Below are 13,744 nucleotides of genomic sequence, written 5' to 3' on the forward strand. Positions count from 1 at the left end.
ATACCGGATACTGGATACAACAGCAAGATACCGAACAGGACGGGACAGACTGGATCGATACCGGATACTGGATACACGAGCAAGATACCGGACAGGACGGGATCGATGCCGGATACTGGAGCAAGATACCGAACAGGGCAGGGCAGACGGGATCGATACCGGATACTGGATAGGCAAGCAGGATACCGGACAGGACAGATGGGATCGATACCAGATACACGAGCAAGATATTGGACAGGACGGGACAGTCGGGATCGATACCGGATACTGGATACTGGAGCAAGGTACCAGACAGGACGGGACAGACGGGATCGATACGGATACCGGAAAGGACAGGACAGACGGGATCGATACCGGATACTGGATACACGAGCAAGATACCGGACAGAATGGGAAAGACAGGATCGATACTGGATACTGGAGCAAGATACCGGACAGGACCGGACAGACGCGATCGATACCAGATACTGGATACACGAGCAGGATACCGGACAGTCAAAATGCAAGTCTTGCAAGTGCAGAGGTTCGTTGACGGACTGACCAGAAGTGAATGAGAGCACTGAGTTCAAATAGCAGGGGAGCCAATCAGGCAACAAGCAACAGCTGGCAGCAAACGAGCGGGCCCAAGGAAAGGCCAATGGGCAATCGTGACAAATATGTATGTTTAAATATAGTTTTAAAGTGTAACCCTGCAAAGTAATCCTAATTTTAATTTATTTTTTAATGTAACCGTAACGGAATACAATTACTTTTTAATTATGTTGTTACATGTACTCGGTAACTCCCAGACACTTGTTATAGTACTGTAGTCCAACACTTCCAAGTATTGGTCTTTCCTGAACTCATCAAACTGTGAATTGAGCAAAGAAAAACAACCATGAAGAAATAGCAATTTTTGAGATGAAGCACCACCTAGTGTCTTTCTGTGCATGCCACAGTCACTCAGTGCTTTTCTTTCTTAAATCAACCTACGTTTTCTCGTCTAAAATGCACTTAAATACAACGACAACATCGCGTGTATCGGTTGGTAACAGTCTTAAACGTCCCAAAGCTGTCTTAAATCACCCGTATTGCTCTCGCCTGGTTGTTTGCCTTGAAAGCGGGTGCGCGGTGGGCGAGACAATGGCGGCCCCTCAAAGCATTGTGTACGACGGTAGAATTTTTCCAAAGCCGTCATTAAAAACGGATTTGCTCTTTTGTGGGACGTGCCGTTAGTTAACCCAACAAAGGTGGCTGCGGCGGACCCCCGCGGGTCTCTGGGGGGACTTCCGCTACTTTAATCCCGCACCGCCTCAATTTCTAACTCCAAAACGTTCTCGAACCTTTTCTGTGCCTTCTCTGCCCGGCAACATATGATGAAGCTGACAAAAAAAACGTATTTATTTAAACTTCAACCGATTTGATACTGTAAGTTGACAGACTCTTCAATTAATTGTAGCGGGTTTGAGTGATTAAAATTGCTTATCGTGAGTACAGATTTTATAGTTAAGTTGCAATATTCAAATATGTCACTGTATACACAGTCATTTTTGTATGTTTTTAGTTCATAACCTTTTTATCTTTTCTATTGTTTATACTGTTACTCTTTCACTTATTTTATTTTAATACACTTCATGATTATTCATTTATCTGAGTATAATTATTTGACTTCTTGATATATCAATTTATTCAGTTGTTATTCAGAATCCACAATGTTTCCGCGGTTTTTAAATTAGAAGGCTCTGAACGTCTAATTTAGGTTTTGTTTTCATCATTACCCTCCTAGTATGAAAGTGAGTGTCAGCCTTTAAAATAAAGTGAACTTCTGATTGTAAAGCCAATGTTCTATACCTCACATGTGCCAGGTATATTCTGTAATTAAAACTGTGACTTTGTGATAATACCTCCATCCATCCATCCATCATCTGCACCGCTTATCCTCAGTAGGGTCGCATGGGTGCTAGAGCCGATCCCAGCCATCCTCAGGAAGTGGGCAGGGTACACCCTGAACTGGTTGCCAGCCAGTCGCAGGGCACACAGGGACAGACAATTCGCTCGCTCATTCACACTCAGGGACAATTTGGACCGGCTAATTAACCTAACATGCATGTTTTTGGAATGTGGGAGGAAACCCACGCAAGCACTGGGAGAACATGCAAACTCCACACAGGAGGTTCGATCTCATGACTTCTGAATTGTGCCGCACACGCGCTAACCACTGCGAGATAATTCATTAAAGTGTAATTATTTAAGTCATTGATAGATCCAATTATTAACATGTTATTCTGTTTCCATTTTGTTTCAGTGGTGTTTTGATTTTGTAGTTACAATACATCCTTGAACTTGCCAAAACTAGTTTAGATAAAGGAACCGTAGTGAAGTGGGATTTTCCATTGCATCTCTTATTCAGGTTTCATTTTCGTCATTATCCGCTGTAATTGGGTCTCTGCACTTCTGACTTTAGAGCTTTTGTTACGTACTGTTCTGAAAACTTCACCCAAATTGCTCAATTCCAGCACGATAAGGAAGAAAAGCCGTTCCTCTCAATTAACTTCAGGTTCATCTCAATGAAAACACGGGCAATTTGCATTATTTTTATCGTGAAAATCTTGTTTTGCCTGTGTTTCCTTGTTTCTGTTGCATTTAAGTAATTGCACGATGAAGAAAAATGACTTTATTAATATCATTTTTATTTGACCGCCCTAATTAAAAGTTCTGTCCGGAAATGAAAACTTTCCTTCGCTCTGGCGCCATCTCCTGGCTCAAAATCACAACTGCAGCCTCAATCAGCTCATTTGTTAAGTACTAATTCTTCTCATTTCATCTTTTGGCGGGTTTGGGTTGGTGTTGGATTGTATTTGAAACCGGCCTTTTATTACTTTTACCATTTTCAGGTTACACTAACAAAAAACCCCGGGGACAAGCATGAAATTGTTTGTCAGTATCACCACCCTTTCCTGGTTCCGAATGTGTTGGGTGTCCTGAAACAACAGTGCTTAAATTTAGATGAGAGCAGATAGTTCGAGTCATTCCTAAGACTTAAAAAGTGGTCGGCGGCACCCTCTGTTGGCTGCGGCTGCATCGGCTCGCTACAACGGGTCAAGGTGCAATCGACATTTCGTTCTGTGTACATTGTTACACAGAATGACAATACAAGGAAATTATTATTATTATTATAGTTGCAGAGGGAAAACAATTATGTCATGATTACTAATGTGACTCAGCCCGCTCTTTTAGCGCCAACTGCCGCGGGTTCTGATTGGCTCCCAATCAGTATTTGAACCCAGTCCTGTCCGTCCCCTTTTGTCTGTCTGTCTGCGAACCTCAGTGAACATTAGGCAAGCATTTTTCGATCCTGACTCCTACCTGTCCCGTTTTTTGCTCCAGTCTGTCCCCAGCTTTGACCCGTTTTTGATCCTGACCATGTCTGATCTCCCATCCCGGCTCCCGACCTCTTTTTGTCCTCGACTACGTCTTCTCTCTTTTTCTGGCTTCAGACTCGCTTCCGACTCCGAGCACGTTTTTGCTCTCCTGTCCCAGCTACCGACTCGCGTTTTCCGTCCCTGACACCGCCATCGCTCGCCACGGAAGATCCACTTCCGCGTTCAGAGCACAATCCGAGTACCAGAGCGACTCGCGTCCAGCGTACACCGGATCGTGGGCGCAGCCCTTTATCTTCCTTCCAATAAAAATTTGTGAGAAACGCAACGCAAGTGGGTCCTGTCTCCGTTCTGGTCCTGACATATAAAGGCTATTTGAACTTAGTTGAGAATTGTAAACACATACTTAACAGACAAAATGTTCTACTTTCAACTTTTTAAGGACGTCTAAAGGGACGCACACCACCTTTAATTTCCAAAACAGAAAGTTGATTGTTGTGGAATAAGGGGCTGTTATTTGGGAGGGGATGACCTTTCAGGGAATAACGTTCTGAGAAATTAGATTTTTCTTCCAAATATGAGCTACAAATTAGAAAATCCAATTCCCTCGTGCGACCTACTAGACCTTCATGTTATTAATATTCCAGCATCCAGTCTGTTTTTTAGGGCCCCTCTCGAAATTGATTCTCTCATTTCTCCGTGCCTCATCAGGAGGATGCATGTGTTTAAAAAGATAAAAAGGGAGGAGGGCTTATGGAACCAAGGTTAAGTAATAGCAAATCAGCGTTGTGAGAGATGGTGACAAAGCATTTGATGCGCCTCAAACGCCCCCCGCCCTTTGTAATTCCCCGTTGACCTTGGCTTGTTGCTGGTGACTCTGACACCCGTCTGGGGCCCGGTCACGGGGGCCACTTCGAGATGTGCAGATGGAGCAACCGTTAAGAGACGCACTTGGAGATTCCCCCCCAGGCTGGAGGGGGGATTGGGGGAGGGGGGTACATTGGGGGGTGGTCAGAGGTTAGGGCTCAGCCCCTGGCAGCCCCCTACCTTCAACTGGCTCCCCACCAATCCCCTTTCGGGAGGGCCATGGGAAGACGACACATTATGCAGTTGATAAGATTAGGGTGGGTGTGGTGGAGGGATTGGGGGACATTTCGTGTTTAGCTGCCATGTGCAACTCACAAACACGTACAGCTTGAGAATTTTCTGTTATTTTTATTTAATGTTGTTTAATGTTTTCGTTTTTTTTAAATGAGATACTACTAAGCTCATTTGTTGGACTTATTTTTAAAGCTCACATAATCAAAAAAAATTACTCTCATTTGTCCAAACTACTGCTCAGGAACCATCTGCGGCTTGCTAACCATTTTTCAGCAGCCCGGTGCATACTTCGAAAATAGTATATGCTCATACGAATTGAAAGTCTTGGAGGGTTCGGGGATTCCTTTTTTTCTGCAGTTTTGAAAGTGACCGCATTAATATAAATATAAAGGATAAAAAATAGATTTAATAGAAAAACAAAAACCAAAAAATTAACAAATAAACAAAATAGTTTCCATTAACTATTTACAAAAAAAGCATAGCTTTATCCATTTATTGAACTTAATCGTTGCAATTTTGAAAGTCACCACATTAATGTAAATAAAAATGATTCTAAAAACATATAAAATAGATAAAACAAATAACTAAATTAATAAACTAACAGATATTGAAAAATAAAAGCTCAAAGCTTCAAAAAGGTGACGACAGTAAAATCAAATAAAATGAAGTAATGAAAATAATATCTAGTTCTAAACTGTCATGAACTGGAACTGGATCAGGACCCAAATGCGTGACATTTTACACACAAGTCTTTTATGTTACGGGAAATGGGGAGTCATGCACGTTAGGCAGCAGTCTGGCATGGAATGATAGGAATCCAGAAGGCGACGAGATCGATACCAATTGCCCGAAAAGATATCGGACAGATGGGGTCGATACCGGACAGGACGGGAGAGACAGGATTGATATCAAAACAGGATATCGAAAATAAACAGGACAAACTAGACTGGAACGAAACTGGAAAATGATATTGAACAGGAAAAAAAAAACGGGAACAATACCGGACAGGAAATACCAACAGGAAACAGGACCGAGTCAAAACCCACGTCTTGCGGGGCAGAGGTTCGTTGACGGACTGACAAAGGAAGAGTGAGAGCACTGAGCTTAACTAGACGGGATGCCAATCTGTCAACGAGCCACAGCTGACGCCACACGAGCGGGGCCAATTGGGCGCCATGGCAACCGTGACACAAACAATCTTTTTAGAATGTTATTTGTTTTAAAACATAACAAAACAATCCCGTATTTTCATGGAAATTAAAATACATGAAAAAATAATACAGTTTAAATAAATCAATAAATGAGGTCCTTGCATTCTTCCATGTTTCTGTTTCTCAAATGAATTATTCATTTGCATTAAGGGGACATTGTGTATTATTTAGCACCTTATAATGGTAAAAAAATATCGATTTGAATAATAAGAAAAAATACATGAACTATCATATAAAAATGTATTATTTTAGATAACATGAGGCTCACCAAGAGGGAGCTGACATACTTGTTGGTTACATGGCTGCTACGGCCCCAAACCAAAACATTGTGAAAGCTGGGTAAAAAAGAATTAGAAGAACTAAAGTGCTGTTTGGTCACTTTGCGTCCCTGTACCTCTTTGTGCTTTGTAGCACTCATTTCCGATTGCAGTACACAGGACAGCGACATCTGGTGGTCAAATAGTACACTGTGTCCCTTTAAGGTTCGTTACAGGAACAGTTTTGTTTTGAAAAGTACTTAGGAGACAAATGTTTTTATTTTCCATGTTTATGTCAATACAAAAATCACAATTCTAAATCTTTCTTCAAAATTGAGCTTTTTTAATGCATTAAGAAATATAATAATCTGTAAAAACATCTGATAAGAACAAATATTATGCATATAGGTTGTCCATTACCCAAGATACTTGCTCATAAATACATACTCACTAACACTACTGTTTAATGCTTTAGACCACCACTTTTCTCCCCAACCACCAATTGTGTATGTATGTACGGTAACTATTTAGAAAGTCCAGCATTTTCATTATTTTTCCATGCATGGTTGAATATTGGAGCTCTTTTTGTTGTTGCTAGCGTTAACAGGAAATTACCCCTCTAAAACAGGCTGGTTGTGTTCTCTCCCAAAAGCTTAATTACATGAACCCCGCCTCCTTCCTCCCCGACACACACAGTGAGCAATAAGTCAGTGCATCATTGAGTGCATGCAAATGAAGCGTACCAGTACCCCGGTCATTGTGTTCTCAGTCAAGTGATCAAGATCAAGTCATGTGACTGACTACTTTACCGGCTAATGACATGGGCACACACACGGCTTTGATGCATATTAATGCAAGGGGCCTGCTGTGGAAAGGAGGAAACAATGGGGTGGAAAGGGTGAGGTGGAGGGGGGGGGGGGCAAAGCAGGTGCAAAGGGGAAGAATAAGAGGAGTGATCACTTCAGGTTCATTCACTGTAAAAATTCACCTCCAGCCTCAAATAGGGGCTCTGTACTCAAGATGCTTATCGATATAACTGATAAGTCGTATTTTTCCTTTGTTGTCATTGGTGGTAGTTAAGGCAACAGACTTAATCTAATTTGCTTGTCATTGCTCCTCATGTTGAGGTTTTGAGTTTGTCCTTGCCCTCATGTAGGTTTTAGATCAGGGGATGGTGTCATAATAGTCTGTGGTCTGCAATAATCTGTGGTCTGTGCAGCCCTTTGAGACTCTGTGATTAAGGGCTATACAAATAAACTTGACTTCACTTGAATGTGGGGGATTTTGTCAGATTTGGATCCGGAACCGTTCCGGTTGCATCCAAATCTCAAGATCAAAACTGTCTTGTTGCGTATAATCAAACCATTAATACTGTACACCAAGGATCCCAGACCTTTTCTGAAGCTGAAAGCTACTTTTTTGTTACTGATTAGCACAAAGGGGTACCAGAATCGATACATTTAAAAAAAAAAAAAGTTAATATTTTATTTCTATGTTATTATTGTATTAATACCATATTGCAATGATTAGAATTAAGATAAAATAGACTCAGTCAACCACACCTGCCATGCATAAGGGCACTGACTTTTTTAACATATATATTATAGGGTTGAACTTAGAACAAGTCCACGGGCAACTCATGTCTCTATAGGGATTTACCTGGTGTCACAAGCATTTATGAAAGCAATAGAAAAGCATGGAAGTGTCCCATTGTTTGTTTTTGAAAGAATTTCATGAACAGAATCCGAACGCTTTTAGTTACACCTAAAAATAATTGAAATGTGTTTAAGAGGGGGCAAAAATCCACATGCAAAATACTAAACTGTGTTAAATATTTTTCATTAAAAGTTATGAATGACAGAATTAACAAAGAGCTAATAGCGAAGAAATCATGCTATCATTACTTTTTATGCTGTGAACGGAACGGAACGGAAGACTTTGTCATAACATATGGTTCCTGAGCAGTAGTTTGGACAAATAAGAGTCATTTTTTGATTTTGTGAGCTTTAAAAATAAGTCTTACAAATGAGCTTAGTAGTATCTCATTAAAAAAAAAATAAAAAAAAATAAAACAACATTAAACAAAAATAACATAACAAAATAAACATTGTTTGCAACGATATTACACATGGAATTCTAGGATAAACAATATAAACACGTAATAAAGACTTAAAAGTGAAAATTAGATAAAAATAACATCAGGATAAATGGGCAAAAATATTCACAAGGTACAAAGACACCAAACACAATAAAATCAACGCAAAACCCAGTGACAAACTATCCTCAATAGATAGAAAAACAAAACAATACTGCAAACGCACAATCGAGGGGTCCAATCGAAAACTGTTATTGTTAGTCACACCCCTGCTTACTCTGCCACGCCCCCTTCCTTACTAATGACGCCTGGGTGTTTGTCTTGCACAGTTGCACTCTCAAATACTACAGGCAGAAGGACGCAAAGAATCCTAAGTAAAGAGGAGAAACATAAAACATAAAAATACAAGACAGAGAAGAGGAGAACCTCCCTGCAATTCCATGCAGACACTCCAAATCGCATGATGGATTTTTTGGAGCGCAACTATTTCCCTCCATGCGACTACACTTTCAATTTCTGGAACGACTACCTGGGCTTGACCACCCTTGTGGCCCCGCCGACCCGGATCCCGGCGTGCAGTGGCCCCAACTCCATCACGGAGTCCCTCAAAGCCACGCTAGGCTTGGACGACTCGCACATCTCGCTTCTCCGCGCACGAGACGAGGTGGGCGGCTGCGCAGTGAGGAGGGGCCCCTCGGTGCGTCCGGAGGCACCGGAGCGCGGACGCAAGCAACCCCCGCGAAGCAAACCCGAGGTGCGGGTATGCGTGTTCTGCCGGAACAACGGCGCCCCGGAGGAGGTTTACGGCACGCACATTTTAAAGACGGCGGACGGCCGGGTGTTGTGCCCCATTTTGCGGGCGTACACGTGCCCGCTGTGCAGCGCCAACGGGGACAACGCGCACACCATCAAGTACTGCCCGCTTTCTGCCCGGGAGAGGGAGCCGCCCGCCGGGCACAGGGTGACGCTGCAGGGCAAAGGATGCAGAGTGCCCGGGAAAAGGCTCAAACTCTTTCAGTAATGAGGGAGATTACCGGGCGACTGCACCTATTGTTTGATTTTCATGGGTGGGATATTATTACCACCATTCAACATCACTATAAGGTCTTTGTTTGTATTAAATAATGGTTTTATAATGCAATCACTGTGAAAAAAAATACTATTTGTCATTCTATTTTTTACCAAAACAGCATATAATCCGAGTCTGATCCTGATTGCACATTTACACTGGATAAAAAGGTTTACAAAATATAGAATGTACATGTATTACTTCAAACAAACATTTATTTTGAGTGTTGTCCTTTTTGAGCGTGATTTGCGCTCAAGTTTCAAACTAAATTGATTCCAGATCTGATGCTATTTCCACGTTTAGATTCAATGTTATCAGATCCTTTAATCACCTGGTCATAGGGGCACCACTTCCTCTGGTGTGTCTTAGGCGAGTACAGCCTGGCGGGGCCCATCCCTTTGTAGGTTGTTTTTTTGTTTTCAACATGAAACAGAAAACAATGGTTTCCTTGGTTACCTGTATCCGGGGAAGCCTCCTGATCTGACTCAGATACATCACCTTTGTCATTTTCTTGCTGTTGTTTTTCGGTGTAAAGTGTCATCTAAATCTCTTCGGAAATTACGAATGATTTAAAAATGTTATTTGGAAATCTTTGCAAGATGTATGAAATCGTTTTACGAGGGTGTTATCATTTTTGCCACATGTAGACTCTATTTTTAAAACAGGTCAAATCGAGATCAATTTTCGTTTGTGAATAAGAAGTAACATGATATTAACATAGGGTGTTACAAAAGATGTACAGTACTAATGAGAATTATGGCTTTGATCTAGATTTGTGAAAAATGTAAACATAGGTTGTAACCTAGGGGGAAAAACACCCGCTATGCCAATACAGTAATCGGTTCCCACTGAACAAAACACTTAAATACATATCCAATATAATTGTGATACATTTATCTATCCATCTATCTATCTATCTACCCTGCTACTATTCCTTGAGAGGGGTGACCGACAGCAAGACAAACACATACAAAAACAAAGAAAATTAAAAAGGGACAAAGTGGCAAAAAAACACACAAATTTTTTTGGACCATGGCCAATCCAAATGCCCTAACACCCAAACAAGTTAAGCACCTCGGCACCCAAGTTGGTCATGCTTTCGTCCCTCCAAATTAAACGGGACACACGAAAGCGGCCATGTCACCCGGGTCAGGGTGACACAACACACTCTTCTGCTCAACAGCAGGGACAGACAGCTTTCACTGGTTTACCCCTGCCGCATCATACGGGTGCCCTGCCCATCCCTTAGAACGCGTATAATACATTTAATACATTTACAATAAGCAATCAGAGTATGAATTTGTAAAATTAAACTGAGTTTAATTCCAATCTGTTTCAAATTTTCACCTGTGGACCTGATGTATCAATTTGGATGATAATAAGGAGACCGAGTCCAAAACATCTAAAGAACACTTTGGATTTGATCTAGATTTGTGACAAATGCAAACAGTAGGTTGTATACTTGCTAGAAAATTGAAGTTTAAGTTTGGAATAACAAAACTCACAATGCTGAAACAAATTTAATCTGATTCGATTAGTGGGTTTACACCGTCATACAAAATACTTTATCTAATACAGTTGGAATACATTTACCATGAGTGTCCCGAGTAAATAGTTGTAAAGTTCAACTGAGTTCAATTCGAATCTGATTCTAATTCTCACATTTGGGCCTACCGCGTTTCGATGACTTAGGACACCAAAATAATCGTGTGCAGTCTGTTGTGAATTTGTAAAGGCGGGATAAGAAGACAAACCAAACTTGATGGCACATGATATGGACATGAAAAAGAAGCATATTATATGTACCACGGCATAGTGCCGTTGATTTGTGTGTGTGTGTGATTATCTTTTGTCATGCGATTTGTGGACTTTGAAAGTCCTCTTAGGTTTACGATCTGTCACATTTTGGTCTCCTGAATGGAGATTCGAAGGAACATAAGCACTCTTGCAGATTAATAATGACATCATAATACATGTGCTGCACTGCGACGGTGAGAAGCCTAACGCCTTTTCAGCACTATATTCTTATTTTTGTGGCAACTTTTCTACCAAAGCAACACCTGTTCGTGTATGTAACTCATATGCAGCATATTCTTGACCTATTACTTAGATTTGTTTGAATGTAAAAACGACAGAATGTAGATCTGACGATGCAGTCAAAATATTGTTTTGTTAAATTTGAATGAATCCTGTAAATTATGTAAAAGGGTATTAAAGAGCAACATTATAAGGTGTTTAAAACATTGTCCTGTATTTATTTTTACAATACGGGGGAAAAATATTGTATATGAACTTGGAATTGAAAAAAATGCACTCGTGAGAAACAAAATGCCGTCAAAAACACAAAAATAACATGTGATATAGCGCTCTCTAGCGACTAAAATAGTAGGGCCAAATAACGAATGGCAGTGGAAACGGAGACATAATGATCTGAAATATCTTATTCCATTTATTTGCAATTTACACTAAAAAATGAATTACTAAATGATTGAAAAACAAATGCCGGGATGAATAATTTAATTTTTATGGTATTGATCTAGATTTTCAACCATTTTCTTTTTTTCGTTTGTTTTTTGATGATTTTTATTTCGTTTTTGTAGTTAATTTAGAAAGAAATGATCATTTATTTACCTTATATGGCAGCTAGAATATATTTTCTCGTATTTTACTTTTTTTCTGAAGAAGTTATGAGAAATTAGGGCATTTTTTCATTGTTGGTATTTTATTATAATTTAAAAAAAGTTAAATTAGAAAATTATAATTCAAAAGATCACAGTTACATAATATGGCAGATGGAAGACATTTCCTCTCATTTTAAGATTTTTTTTCTAAAGAAGCTAAGAAGAATAATGGCATTTTTTCATTACTATTTTTTATATATATTTTGAAATTATTTTTTTCCAGTTCAATTAGAAAAAAATATCCTTCAAATGATCACGATTACCTTATATGGCAGATAGAACATATGTTCTAAGAAAAACAAACACTTAAACATTGGAAGAAATGCCTTAACTCAAAACAGACTTTTTGAACGACATTCTCTTTTTCTTTATTGCCACAATTTAAAGAGACACGGTGTACACTATTGACCACTAGATGTCACTATACAGTTTCGTGCAACCGAAAACAAGTACTTCAAAGCGCAAGGAAGAATAAGAACTAAAAAGACTCAAAGTGACCAAACAAGAGGCGCTAGATTCTACACAATGTTCCTTTAACGGGAACTAGATCGGTACTCCATAAATACACTCATCTATTCCTTAAGAGTCACACACAAAAAATGTAATAATGCAAGGACCACTTTATTTTTGGTGTGTTGTTTTTTTACTGATATACATATATTATGTTTTGAATTTCCACTAAAATACAGGGTTTGTTTGGTCAAGTCAAGTCATGTTTATTTGTGACGCCCTTGAGACAAGTTGTCTCAAAGGGCTGCACAGACCACAGATTATTGCAAACCGCAGACTAGCATGACACCATCCCCTGATCTAAAACCGACATGAGGGCTAGGAGAAACTCAAAAACCTCAACATGAGGAAAACGAAGAAACCTTGAGAAGGGACTGCACATGAGGTCATCCCCTTTCCAGGATGACCAGGCTGCAATGGATGCTGCATTAACAAACAATAAAGTTAAAATAATCAGATATAAAGTTAAATATATGTGTCATTAATTAATCAAATTGTATATGAACATTTTCAAAAAACACATTCATTTAAATTTAAATTAATTAATCAATTGTATACTTTGTCTTTTCGACAATCAATTAGTTAATTACTGCAAGTCATGATCCACAAATATATTTTAACCTAAGTTTGCACATTTTTTTTAAAGGAAACACATTTAAAACCTTCCAAGATTGATTTTTCTTAGTTTGTATTTAGCACATGAAGCTATGAGTGTTATGAAGAAATTAAAACTGATATTAAACGTATTTTCTGGTAATTAATCATAATTAATCACGGATATAGAAATAGAGGGGGAAAAATATATTTTCTCAGTTACTGTAACTCATAATGAATCAGATATGTATCTGTATAAAATACTAATTATCAAATATTATAGGCAACTCAATCACCAATGTAAAAAATGTCAAGATCACATATTTATCAGTTAAAATGTGTAAAAATTAAAAAACACAAAATTAAATAATAGTTAATAATTTCTCATAGTTAACTCAGTTTATTTAATGTTTTAAAACATAACAAAAATAGTTTTGTAGAGGGCTTGTTTTAAATTATGTAAAAATGTTTTCATTACTTAATTTGATTCATTTCATTTTATATTTTTATCTTAATTATTAGTTTATAAATGTATTGTTTTTTATGTTTTTATTATTTATATATAATTTATTTTTTTAATAATCTGTACATTTTAAACATATTTGAATAAAAATTGCACACAAAAAATATATGTATTTATGTGTGCACATGTATTATTTTCTGAGTATTCAGCGAGCCGCCGAAATATGGTCAGTGGGGTGCAGTTGGCCCCCAAGCCATAGTTTGGACACAATTTTGATACATTTATTGTGTCTAAGTGTTTTAGTATTCAAATATTAAATTTTAAAAAATCTTGGATTAAGATTATTTAAAGAAATGCATGTTTGCATGATAGTTCATGTAATTTTACTTATTATTCAAATCAAT

General features: G+C 38.8%; 1 pseudogene; it reads left to right on the forward strand.

The window, feature by feature from the left end:
- Nucleotides 1–8,378: 8,378 nt before the first annotated feature.
- LOC148351991 (nanos homolog 1 pseudogene) lies at nucleotides 8,379–11,309 on the forward strand (annotated as a pseudogene).
- Nucleotides 11,310–13,744: the final 2,435 nt, after the last annotated feature.

This window comes from Urocampus carinirostris, chromosome 15, assembly GCF_059441175.1.
Source record: "Urocampus carinirostris isolate Australia breed hairy pipefish chromosome 15, RoL_Ucar_1.0, whole genome shotgun sequence".
Classification (NCBI taxonomy): domain Eukaryota; kingdom Metazoa; phylum Chordata; class Actinopteri; order Syngnathiformes; family Syngnathidae; genus Urocampus; species Urocampus carinirostris.